Source organism: Megalobrama amblycephala, linkage group LG7 (genome assembly GCF_018812025.1).
Source record: "Megalobrama amblycephala isolate DHTTF-2021 linkage group LG7, ASM1881202v1, whole genome shotgun sequence".
NCBI classification, from domain to species: domain Eukaryota; kingdom Metazoa; phylum Chordata; class Actinopteri; order Cypriniformes; family Xenocyprididae; genus Megalobrama; species Megalobrama amblycephala.
Window position 1 is genome coordinate 50,637,912 of NC_063050.1, and position 14,319 is coordinate 50,652,230.

General features: G+C 35.6%; 1 protein-coding gene across 1 annotated transcript in view; it reads right to left on the bottom strand.

Annotated features, from left to right (window-relative positions):
* hecw2b (HECT, C2 and WW domain containing E3 ubiquitin protein ligase 2b) overlaps positions 1-14,319 on the bottom strand; it is a 71,714-nt gene that overhangs the window by 56,600 nt on the left and 795 nt on the right. The gene's annotated exons all lie outside the window — the stretch shown is intronic.

Genomic DNA, 14,319 nt, shown 5'->3' on the forward strand with positions numbered 1-14,319 from the left:
CAGCTATAGTTCCATTACAAGATTCATAGAAAAATCTATAAATCTACTTCTAGAAGCTACTTATAATTTTTATAAATATGAAGTGTTATAAATAATAATAAACAATTATAGATTTTGTTCAAAAAGACAAAGCATTTTAAAAAAATGATACAGCGTTAAACTACATTAAGTATTAGGGAAAAAAAGTTGCAGCATATAGTGTTAAGTTACATACTTCAGTGACACTTTTGGTTTGTCATTGGTCACGTTTAAACCAAATACACAGACTTTGTAAATGTAGTTTACTTTTAAATAGATTCAAAGTCCTGCTTGATGTAGTCATGGCATTTGTGGGACATCAGGAAAATGACTGACCTAGTTTTTATTAAAACTTCACTCTTCTGAATTGCATCCCAGCTGTCTCAGCATGGAGTGCACTGATGTGAAGATATCCTGCTGACCAACATCAGAGGGGAATAATGAATTAGATATCTAACACTTCCTGTCAGCTTCTCTGGTAGTGTGAATCTCCTCTTGATCCTATTTAGTTTCACCTGCTACCAACACCTACCGTGATGCTCTCAGAGCAATCTGAGACTAATTTGTGAATTTAAGAGGAAAGGAAAAGCACAGTGGGAGGGATGATGGAATTGGATTGGATTTTTTGAAGGTTCTCCTAATGTATTTCTTCATTTAACCCCAGTAGTACCAAAGACAATAGAATAACACAAGACGTGTCACTCGTATTGTTTTGAATGGGAGAAAGTGCAACGAGCAATATGGCGAAATAAGTCCCGCCTTATAAATAAGAGCCAAGCTCCGGATCCTATAGAAGCTTTTGTATTTTAAAGTTAGCATGAAACGGAAGTTGTGATAGTCTTGTCTTCCCTATTGTGATGTATATCCTCGCACTGTTTTTGGCATCCTATTTTGAGAGTTGCGTCTTTAAGATCCCATATCAATGTAAAAATACTATCACTTTTAATGACAGACAGACGATAGATAGATAGATAGATAGATAGATAGATAGATAGATAGATAGATAGATAGATAGATAGATAGATAGATAGATAGATAGATAGATAGATAGATAGATAGATAGATAGATAGATAGATAGATAGATAGATAGATAGATAGATAGATAGATAGATAGATAGATAGATAGATAGATAGATAGATAGAATTACATAAAGATAGAAGGATAGATAGATAGATAGATAGATAGATAGATAGATAGATAGATAGATAGATAGATAGATAGATAGATAGATAGAATTACATAGATAGATAGATAGATAGATAGATAGATAGATAGATAGATAGATAGATAGATAGATAGATAGATAGATAGATAGATAGATAGATAGATAGATAGATAGATAGATAGATAGATAGATAGATAGATAGATAGAATTACATAAGGATAGAAAGATAGATAGAATTACATAAGATAGATAGATAGATAGATAGATAGATAGATAGATAGATAGATAGATAGATAGATAGATAGATAGATAGATAGATAGATAGATAGATAGATAGATAGATAGATAGATAGATAGATAGATAGAATTACATAAGGATAGAAAGATAGATAGAATTACATAAGGATAGATAGATAGATAGATAGAGATAGAATTACATAAGGATAGATAGATAGATAGATAGATAGATAGATAGAATTACATAAGGATAGATAGATAGATAGATAGATAGATAGATAGATAGATAGATAGATAGAATTACATAAGGATAGATAGATAGATAGAATTACATAAGGATAGAAAGATAGATAGAATTACATAAGGATAGATAGATAGATAGATAGATAGATAGAATTACATAAGGATAGATAGATAGATAGATAGATAGATAGATAGATAGATAGATAGAATTACATAAGGATAGATGGATAGATAGATAGATAGATAGATAGATAGATAGATAGATAGATAGAATTACATAAGGATAGAAAGATAGATAGAATTACATAAGGATGGATAGATAGATAGATAGATAGATAGATAGATAGATAGATAGATAGATAGATAGATAGATAGATAGATAGATAGATAGATAGATAGATAGATAGATAGATAGATAGATAGATAGATAGATAGATAGATAGATAGATCTTCTAATAAACAAATTTTTTGATAAACAAATCAATATATACTTCAGCTCAATGACAGCATGTATCTGGCACACATGCAGTAGGTGTGCTGCTGATCGCTGGGCGAGGATTAGAGGGTGAATGGGTGGATTTAGCGGTGACAGAATGCTTCTATTAATCCCTGTATTACCACGCCAGTCTCATCTCATTTCTATGGCCTGATCGCCCCTCCCTCTGTCTCTCCTCATAAACACAACAGCACAGGCCATCTCACATTTCACCTCGGCCTCCTCCACCTGTCCTACTGAGATTTTTCATTACACTGTAATTTCTTCCTAACATGTTTTTCCCAAACTACACAGCATATGTCTCTCTTATCTTTTTGGATTACTGTCATGCACTTAATCTTTCTCAAATGAATAAACAGTATATCATCTTTTTTTTAATGCTTTATATTGTACAATTTAATTCTATTTTAGGAGTATATGTCTAAATATACCATATGTATCAAAATTGTGATTTGTAATAGTTATAAAATTGTTAAAACTGACCACCGCCGAAAGTGCCAACAGTGGGTATGTGAGCATCAGAACTGGCCCACGGAGCAATGGAAGAAGGTGGCCTGGTCTGATGAATATCAATATCTATATTCTGGTAACTACTAAATATGTTAGTTTTGTCATCTGCAAGGAGAATGTCCATTGTTTTGTGGTCTGAACCCCTGCTCAACTAATCCAGATTTGACTCAAATTCAACCTCCAAATCACAGTCAATCGCCGAGAGTAGACAGATTAGTCAAAGATATCAACTATAAACCATTAAGGAATTGTTGGAATGATGAATAGAACAGATTATTTTCTCTATAAATTCAGTATGAGTAAATGCTTTCAAACTGCGCTTAACCATCATCACCGCTTTTTACCTGGGGTTATCAAACCCTGCTCTGGAGCGGGGTTTGCACCTCTTTTTACCCGGGGTTATGAAACCCTGCTCTGGAGCGGGGTTAGCACTGCTTTTTACCCGGGGTTATGAAACCCTGCTCTGGAGCGGGGTTAACATTGCTTTTTACTCGGGGTTATGAAACCCTGCTCTGGAGCGGGGTTAGCACTGCTTTTTACCCGGGGTTATGAAATCCTGCTCTGGAGCGGGGTTAGCACTGCTTTTTACTCTGGGTTATGAAACCCTGCTCTGGAGCGGGGTTTGCACTGCTTTTTACCCAGGGTTATGAAACCCTGCTCTGGAGCGAGGTTGGCACTTTTTTTTACCCGGGGTTATGAAACTCTGCTCTGGAGCGGGGTTTGCACCGCTTTTTTCCTAGGGTTATGAAACCCTGCTCTGGAGCGGGGTTAGCACTGCTTTTTACCTGAGGTTATGAAACCCTGCTCTGGAGCGGGGTTAGCACTGCTTTTTACCCGGGGTTATGAAACCCTGCTCTGGAGCGGGGTTAGCACTGCTTTTTACCCGAGGTTATGAAACCCTGCTCTGGAGCGGGGTTAACATTGCTTTTTACCCAGGGTTATGAAACCCTGCTCTGGAGCGGGGTTGGTACTGCTTTCTTACCCAGGGTTATGAAACCCTGCTCTGGAGCGGGGTTTGCACTGCTTTTTACCCAGGGTTATGAAACCCTGCTCTGGAGCGGGGTTGGCACTGCTTTTTACCTGGGGTTATGAAACCCTGCTCTGGAGCGGGGTTGGCACTGCTTTTTACCCGGGGTTATGAAACCCTGCTCTGGAGCGGGGTTGGTACTGCTTTTTACCCGGGGTTATGAAACCCTGCTCTGGAGCGGGGTTGGCACTGCTTTTTACCCGGGGTTATGAAACCCTGCTCTGGAGCGGGGTTGGTACTGCTTTTTACCCGGGGTTATGAAACCCTGCTCTGGAGCGGGGTTTGCACTGCTTTTTACCCAGGGTTATGAAACCCTGCTCTGGAACGGGGTTGGCACTTTTTTTTACCCGGGGTTATGAAACTCTGCTCTGGAGCGGGGTTTGCACCACTTTTTTCCTAGGGTTATGAAACCCTGCTCTGGAGCGGGGTTAGCACTGCTTTTGTGTATTTAAAGATTACTTACTCCGCATTTAAGTGCCAAACTGGTACAGTGTGAAAGGTGAGATGCGGTGTTAGAATGTTACAACTAGATGCTTAGCAACTGACAACTAATCACATGACAGTAGTTGGCCTGACAGAAAAAAAAAAATATATATATATATATATGCTTGTTATAGCGCCCTCTGCAGGAATATTGCGAAGACATTGCATACTTCTGTTGCACTATGAACAGGCTTTCATCAGTTCTCATTACATCCACTTGCCGAAGTCCTTTGAAGGTATCTTGAGTAAAACAGCTCTATATTTAACAAAGCACATACAAAAGACCTGAACAGGAAGCTATGCAACATGTTTTTGAATATGGAAGTTTGTAAATTCAGTGAATGTAAAGAGGTGTGAGGACATCGAATGTGTGTCAGATCCATGTCATGTGCGTCAGATCTTAAAGTGGCAGCAACCTAATAAACCTGCTGCTGTGATGTCTGACATTAATGTTAATCAAAGAATAAAAGAGAAAGAGAAAATCACCCACTGCTCTTAACTGAATAACTTTTGTAGCATTAATAAGGATTAATCTATATTTAATTTATAATTTCTGCAGTGAAGTCTGTGAAGTGTTTGATAACTTTATTCAGTTTCTGTAATTTCCTACCTGTCACATATTGAAAAAATACAGTCTTTATGTTGTTTCTACATTAATCTAGAGATTAAATGTGAAATCATTACAATATAAAAATACATTAAAAACTTTAATGTTAGGACGATTAATTGGGATTAATTACAGACAAATGTGTGATTGATTAGTTATTTTTTTAATCAATTCACAGCACTAATTTTTACATTTGATTACGTTTCTGTACTAATTCTAACTATATGTTAAATAAACTTATTGTACCTGAAAAACTTAATTTGTTTAATTCATATTTTTGTTATATTGTACACAAAATAACTATTGTGATATATATTGATATCGTGAAATAAGAATTTGGTCATATCGCCAGCCCCAACACGCAACTATGTTTTATTATAATTAAAATAAATAATTTAATTTCAACAAATTTACCATCGACAGCAAAACTCTGTCCCCCTTATTTTCTCACTGACACACTCCAAACTCAGAAACTCTGGCCTTAAAGAAAGTTCAGAGTTTCCCAATCGTAACTGCGGTGGCATTCATGCACGTTCAACTCGTATAAACGATTTTTCAGACATGACTTAAACACACCATTGGAATTCACATTCTGCAGTAGAGTATGTTTTGGGCCTACAAACCTACAATGCACAAGAATCCATCAAATGTACAAATAAAGCCAAGCCACCCAACCATAAACCTTACCCCTCCATCCGTCCAGTTAGTACGGTCCATATAACTTCAACTGCTGGCCACTGGACCACGCCAACATGCCTAAAGTAATGGGGGAGGGCGATATCTGCTCTGGCCACAGCCTCCAGCAGGTCCGTCTGTGGCGCCGACGCCTGTGGCTGTTACTCTGCCAGGAACGGTCAGCTCACCTAAGATGCATTAGCTAATGATCTTACATCCTGTCCCCTCCTCAAGGCACTTCCTCCCGGAGCAGTTCAGGCAGCGGATGACTGACTCAGCGCTCCCGGTCTGAGACAGCACAGCTAAATCCTGTCTAATGCCTCCACTGAGAGACCTTACCTTTGAACCTCAGAGCACTCGGGCTAAACACCAGCCTGATGGGAGGACACATGCACAATACTAACTAGAATATTTGGGTAAATCTGAGAATATTTGAGGTAGAACCTTTCATATTAAACTTTACAACAAAGTATCTAAATGATCATCATTATGCAGTCTTCACTGTATGCATATCTGTTTTCCTTTCCTTCAATAAGATTATCTCTTGGCAGGATAAGGAAATGACCATATAAACCGATGTCGTGGCTCATTTCAGAAGAATTTTCTGGGTTCAGATAAACAAATGGCCACAACCTCCCATACAAAGATTTACCATGGTAATTGTCCACCAAAATACCATAGTTACTTAAGACATCATTATTCCAATATAAATTAAATAGAAAAAAACAATTATAAAAATTAAAATATTGCGTTCCAGGAGCGGTGCGTCTGCAGCAGTGCAGCGATCGTTTACGTACGGAGTCTATCAGATTGTGTGTGGGCAAAATGAACATGGATTGACCTGAAATTGTAAAAAATAAAAAAAAAATAAAAAAAAATTATGCACATTTAAACTACTTTGTACATTTAGTACATTACATAAAGAATTTTTTTTTGTTGTTTTTTTTTTTGTTTTTTTTAAAGATTTAACGCCATGCCAGCAACAAGCTATATTCATGCCAAAAGGAAACATTTCAATTTCACAGTTCAGTTGTATCATTTCAAAACAATTATTTTATTAAAAAAAAAAATGAACAGTGTTTACTTGCATAATGCGATCAGATATGTTTTTCCCCATCGTTGGAGGGAAACTCGCATCCCAGCAGGCAATGACGTGACAGGCGGACCTAAACCAACCTGTTCAAAAACAAGGTGACATGGATGACACTCGTCTCATCGTTGAGGTGGAAAAACATAAAATTCTGTATGACCCGCAGAATGTATTGTACAAAGATTTGAATGCGAAGGAAAAGGCATGTGAAGCAGTTTCGTCGGCTGTTGGTGTCGACAGTAAGTTTTCAAATCTTTGTGTCATGTTTACGTGTACTAAACTACTCCAGCAACTGTCAATATATAAGCGTAATGAATATAACATTAAGTTATGTTTATGGTTTTTCAAAATTATTACAAACATATTATTTCTGTAAAGCCTATATGTTGTTCGTGAATACAGTAGTGTTGCTATCTTTTTTTTGGGGGGGGGGGGGGGTCGTCACTTTGCAGCTAAATGTCATTAGCATGTAGGTGTATACATTTAAGTTTACGCATTAAATAGCTCGTTGTACATACATTTGTATGTCTAATTAGTATGCTTCATGTCATTTATATAGGGCAGACCGTGAAGTAGTTATAAAACGTCTTAATGTATCAATGTACATCTAAATAAGTATGTTGAAAGTGTACATAATGTATAAATATAAATCTGGAGTACACGTTACAATTTTGATGAATTTTCATTTTAGTAAATATTAAACTCGTACAGTCTCGTAGCGCACTGCAAACGTGTGCTGTGTGAAAGCACAATGGCCGCTTCCTGCTTCAGCAACACATATGCACTGCATATGGACCGCACACGCACTGCAGACGGATTATGTGTGAAACAGGCGTTAGTGGATAAATTTATGTAGTTGCTGTGGAGTTGATTCAACTCATCCACTAGCATGTGCCATCATGTTAATCTTTTGTGCAAATCCAAAATGACCAAAATAACTAGAAGATCAATAAAATGTAAACATTTTTCATCTGTTAAAGTCATATAACGTGTAAACAGCACACACTGTATAGTTTTTCAACAAAATTCAGCATAAAACTCTTCAGCTAAACAGCTACTGATATATATCTCTTCACATTTTCTGCCTGTATTTACATTTCTCCGGTCAAGAGTAGATAAACTTGAGATTTAGGAACAAACACTCCCTCAAACTAGACTAGCCCCTGCACTGAAACACATGTCGTATCGTTTCACTGTTTATTTATACAGCGTCGAGGGTGACGCTATTTATAGACGAGCCAGCACATCCCGGCCACTCAGATGCCAAAACACTGACCCATATCTGAGGCGGGTTTGTGCATGCCAGCTGGTGTTCACAGCCAAACAATAGGCTAATGTAGCATGTTAACGTGCTTCCTAGCAGTACGGCGTATTCATGTCCATTCATTAGCACATACTGATGTTATGAGTCACGTTACTGCCGGTTTAGCATGAAAGAATGGATTAAAGTCATTTGTAAGATCTGTAAAGATGCTGCCACTCCAACAAAAACTGACAGTATTAGCAAAGGGCAAATAACGAGAAGGGGAAAAACAAATGAGATCTCTTTAATATCTAATTTGTTTCTCCAAGAAAGCATGGAGAAAAATGGAGAACTAGAGACTTTAGCTTCTCAGAAGAAAAAGATGCTAATAATCTTACACATTTATCCACAAAATGTCTCAAATTGTGCTCATATTTGCCAAGATAAAATCTTCAATCTAAAGTCAGAGATTTCAGTACTAACTATAAACATTTTTTATCATATTATCCAAAGACAATCATTTAAGAAATGTTATTGACATTCATTTTATATCTCCATACTTTTAGTGTATATCCACAATTTGTGTCTCCCAAGGAAGAAAGTTTATACTTCACTGAAACATACTTGATAAGTCTCCTGAGTTACAAAAAAAGCAACTTTTGAGCAACAAAATTTCTCAAGGCCAACTTATTGTGCAAATGTCATTTGGCTGTTTTATCATCTGTTGAAATCCCAAAGACGTTGTGACTAAGGTTGGGTATTGTTTGAATTTTAGCGATTCCGATTCCAGTTCCGATTCTTCTTTAGATTGCAATGAGGTAAAAATAAAGTCAAACATTTACATATCCACTAACTAACTAGATTAACTAACATACATTTTAAAACATTATTAAAGCAAAGTAGGCCTATACAGTCAGTAATACAATAAGAACAAATAAGCAAATTAGCAATAGTACAACTAAACAAAGTTCAGAAATTGAAATCATAACACTACGTAGATTTCTTTTTATAAATAAAATATAGATTAATCCTTATTAAAGTTACAAAAGTTATTCAGATTTATTAGGCTGCTGTCACTTTAAGACCTAACGCACGGATCCAATATACTGTTACACATGCATTTTCTTTCTCAACTGTTTACATTCATTTAAGACAAAACTGACTGTTTAAGGGTATATTTTGACATAATTTTGTGTATTTATCAATTTAAGCGCAAGAAAACGCGAAAGAGAACTTAATTCAGTATTCGTGCACTATATGCTTTTGTACGTACGCTCTGGATGTACCCAAAACTGAAAAAAAAAAGAAAAAAAGAAAAAAAAGCATTTCCTTGCCCTTGAATGGTTTAAAACCACATTAAAATGTGCACACAGGAATCAACAGGCGGAGTAGAGATTTTAATTTTATAACAAGTATCCGATTCCTGACCTTATCCGATTCCAGAATTGGAATGAATGACGTTTGACTAATATTCAATAAATGTCATCTGGGTTTATCAGACAAATATTTCATCCTGTATTGACAAATAAGGCTGAGAAATGCCACATCAGTGTGACCGCACTGTTTGGATGAACAATAGGCCATGATGCATATTCTATTTCGGGTACAGAGTGATGTAAGTGTGTGTGTGCACATGCATTCTGCTCAAGGAAGCACCAGGAAAGAGCCTTGACTTCTTCCTGCGATTGCTCTGTACACAAAAATAAAACATTAAGCTTACATGGTTACCACAATGATGTAAGAACAATGACATACGCTCTTCCCAGGAGTCAACCGCAAACCTGAATAATGTAAACATACCAATGCACAAAATTAGAAACAAACTTACAATGCATTTGACGCGAGAAATGTCTAACTTACACACACACAGTCACGGTGATGCAAACCAGGCGTCCAACCAGAAAACACACACAGACCCACATGCATTTCACTGACCTCATCTGACGGGAAAACATAACTATTTTATGAGGTGGCGATTTTGTATGTTTCGAATGCCAATCGTACAAAAACGTACGATTATGAAAATGTCAAGTTAGTTTGTAGTCTCAATGTCAATGGCTAAAATGAGCGACAAGTAGTTAGCGGCAGAGTGTTTAATAAGGTTTACGAGTTAGTAAGAGTGGTGCGGTTCACAGCTTCAGGCTGAATACCACTATGTTTATAACACTCGAAGTCCAGAAGACCTCCAGCGATTTTCACTTCTTACAATCAGTAACATACTGCTCTAACATACTACTGCATAAAAACTATTTTAACCCTAAAACTGGCAACGTATCCTGTGGGATACAAACATTTGAGAGGCTGTGGGGAGAGTCAGGGAAAGTTTAGGTCTCATTTCTTGGTTTCATGTTAAAAGGGTGTTTGTTGTGAATATTTAGATATATTGACTTTGTTGATCATTTTTTTGTTTGACCTTACAGGCAGCTTTTAAAAACAGCGTGACCCCCTGTAGTGGGAAATCTACTCACCTTCTGATAAAAGTTTATATATTTCACATATTTAAAATATTTGGAGGGGACCAAATCAAACATAAATCAAATATACCAAATATTTGTTTCAAACTAGAATAAATAATTATATCCATAGCCAACTGGAACATCTGACAACATCTCAAACCCATCACAGGAAAGGTGTATGTAAATACCCTTGGTTTCTTTCATTCAGTAACAAAGCAAGTGGCTGAATTTATGAATGAGTCATTGAATCATTGACTCTCTCGATTTGTTCAAAGCCGCAGATTCGTTCACTAATGAAACACTGCTGTGTGTTGCTTGGTAAAACAGATCTGCTGTGGCTTTTGTTGAAACTATTATTTCATTGCAAAATAGAGCAAACTATACTACTATACAAGTATAAAACTATACAAGCTGCTTGTGTGGATGGATGCAGTCAGTTTTGAGCGCAACAGATGAGGTAATTTGATTGGATGTCATGTATTTGACCTTTTACAGGCACTACCGTTTTCCTGTTTTTAACTAGAGCTGGCATTTTGCCTGTTAGGAATACATGTTCAGTTTTAATGTTATTTTTAAGTGGGGTTGGCAAAATGCAGCATTTTGTGTGCGTACCTCACATACCCCATTCTGGGAACTACTGCCCAAACCAAACACAACACCACCAACAAAACAATTTCATTCACACAAAAACTACAGAACAAACACTGGCTAACATCAGAAACTAACTTTAAGAGTCATGCCATTTTTATTTAAACATTTATTGAGTTATGTAAATGCAATTATAAATCTGTTGTTTGGCTTAAAGCAACTGTATGATTAAAAGAACAGCATTTGTTCTTTAATGTCTTTAATGTCACTTTTGATCAATTTAAAGTGTCCTTGCTATATAAAAGCATCATTTTCTTAAAATATATATATTTTACCAACCTCAAACTTTTGAATGGTACATTTAAACCCCTAATACATCACAACTAAAAGCCCATAAACACTATAAATGTGTGACAAAGCAGTACCTGATGTGATGGCACACTGATTCTGTAAGATAATAAGGCGAAGTCAGGACGTGCTAATGAAACTCAGGCAGGCTTAACGGGTGTCACCTTACGTGACTTTGACAAAACACTTGACATGCAAAACACTTCAGAACTGAATGATGGAATTATAATGATGGGAAGTTGTAATGCTTGATGTTTGATCAATCAATTGTTGCCTAAAAGAAAAAATAAAGTCCAGCTCTACATTTTATTGATATTATTATTCTTTTTTAACTTGGAAATTCATTACATTATGGAAGTGAAATGGCTTGTGAACGACTTTATCCAAAGTTTTTTCTTGAACTTAACTTTTAAAATAATATTACACAAACTCCTCATCAGTGGATGTCAATCTCTTAGTGGAGGAAGTAAAACAACATAAAATGTGAATAACCATATTCTTGCCAGCCTATAGCCAGAACACAAACACATTATCAGTTCATTTGATCATTACCATCTGGACCACCAAAAGTCATTTTTACTATTGTGCACAGCTAATTCTAACTGCTCATGCAATAAAAAAGTAAATACAGCCAATTAACTATTTGTCAAGCCAATAAAGTACAAGCTGAATTGATTCCTTCAGTTTCTATTGTCTGCTATTGTCTCAAACCATATATCTCCGCTCTTACTGTCCGATGATATCAGACTCACTCTGTCTCCACCTATAGCTTCTGCTATTATTCATCCAAGACTGTCTGATCCGATGTCTAATAACATCCTGACCCACAGAGATGAATCAATACTTAAATCAAGAAGATTTGATCAAACGTTGCAAAGCCCAAAGACTTCTCTGTATTTTAGGTGCTAAATTTAACAGGAAAAGTCCAAAAGAACACTAAGGAATTTTATGCAAAGCACACAACACTTGGACGGCTCTCAGGAATGAATCTGCATGGATATGTAACCAATTGAGCCTTTTAGAGAGGTAAATATTGGATTGAACGAGAACCAGGCCATCCTGAAATTGAGTCTGAGGCCAGGCATTAATGACTGAGCCTCCAGCTTTAACTGTGTCATTTAATCCACAGATCACATAGATGGTCTAAATAGTCCTGAAGTGGGATTTTGGAGCTGCTCTTCAAAGCAAAGCTTTATATGACCTCATTACTGGTGACGAAAACTAGTCTTGGAAAAGGAAACTTTCTGCTAGGCGTGTCTGAATTACTTTTTTGGACATTTTTTTAACCATAATACAACTATAAAAGCATCTGATTCGACAATTAAAACTCACAATGTAAAACAAAATCAACTATAGGAAACCCAGACCATGTGCAATTCCTCTCACAATTAAATCTGTTAGCCTTAAAGCCTGAAAGAACCATCTCAAGTTCTACAAGAAACTTCGTATTCTCTTCTTCTTAAGAAAACTATCCCATACTTGCACTTTAATAAACCAGGAAGCCATAAACTGATCTGAAAACCTATAAAGAACAAGTTTTCGACTCCAAAGATTCATATAGAATCAACTCAAGAACCCGAAAGTTTGTTTTAGAATCTAAGAACTAGAACATTTATTTGCTCCTATTGTACATTCAAAAAATGATTTTACAATGTTCAGTTTATTTTCATTTAACACCATTGTATTAGGTTTCTCATTCAAACAATTGCATTGTGTTAAACTGACTTGAAACAGTTGTGTTTTGGCTCAACTCAATATTTTCATTTTGAAAGAACATGTTTTAATTAAGTAGGCCAAAAATAACGTTTGATTCTCGTTCAATTTACTTAAGCAAATTAAGTTAATCCAACACAATTATTTTCAACCACTTTACTTAATCCATTTGAGTACATAAATGCTAAAACTAGGAACAGGATTTCCCCTTCCCATCATCCTTTGCACACGGATGGATAGGGAGAGTAAATGTTGAAATAAAATGTATGCTTTATTTTAATCAAGATGATAAAATTGGAAGACATGTTAATGCTTAATATTCTTTTCTGTTTATATTTAAAAGAGTTTCTGGATGGTTAGTGTTTTTGGAGGTTACCACTGTGGTGAATTTTTAATAATAAAAAAAACCCAACTATTTTATGCCATGGATTTAACAAATCCATCTTCAACACCTAAGAATAAGAGTCTTTGATTTTGTAAAGGTTATTCTTGTTAGATTACATTTGTAAAAGTTATTAAAAAAAAAAAACAGTTATTGAAAGCATTCATGAAATAAACTAAACTAATCAATTAATTAATTTTTGCTTGATATTAATTTTAGGAAAATTTAACTTAATAGTTTTGGAAAACATTAAGAACGCTAACCTGACTCAACTAAATGGCACTGAATTAACCTTAGGCTAATAAACTTAAGAGATAAATAATGTTATTTAAATGCAACATGCAATGCAACCCAGTTACGTCGAAGCTGTTGACATAAGTAAATCCAACGTACCAGATGCAATGCATAAAAATGAATGCTGCTGCATCAATACCCAAAGGAAAATATGCTGATTATTATTACACATTTTCATAATGTTTTTAATGCCCATGCCACATTGGCAATCAATGCTGTGAATAAAAAATAAAAATAAAAATCTGCATACATACATGATGATGTAAGGCAGTGATTTACTTGACATTTGCATGAAAAATAACCAGCTTTCAACTATATATCATCACTTATAGTTGGGTCAAGCAAACATAAAAAATAAAAAATAAAAAATAAAAAAAAACATTTGAGGGATAAATTCTCTGACATTCAATTCTAGCTAAACCTACCCATATAAAATAAACCTAAAAGTATAATATTCATGCTTTTTCCCCCTCATATGAATCAATATTCTAAGGAGTCTATGCTAATTATATTGCAAAACCATGGACATACCACATTGGCAATCAATATTTCAGCAAATGAAATCCACACAGAGATAAACATGTGCACGAAAAACATCTATTGTTACGGTTACTTGTAGTTCAACCACACACACAATAAATCTTGCCAGTCTTTATAGCAAATGCATCTATTTTGATGCACCACACCACAATCTACACTACATTTTAGGCAATAAGAGCAACTTTAAATGCGTCTAGAATTG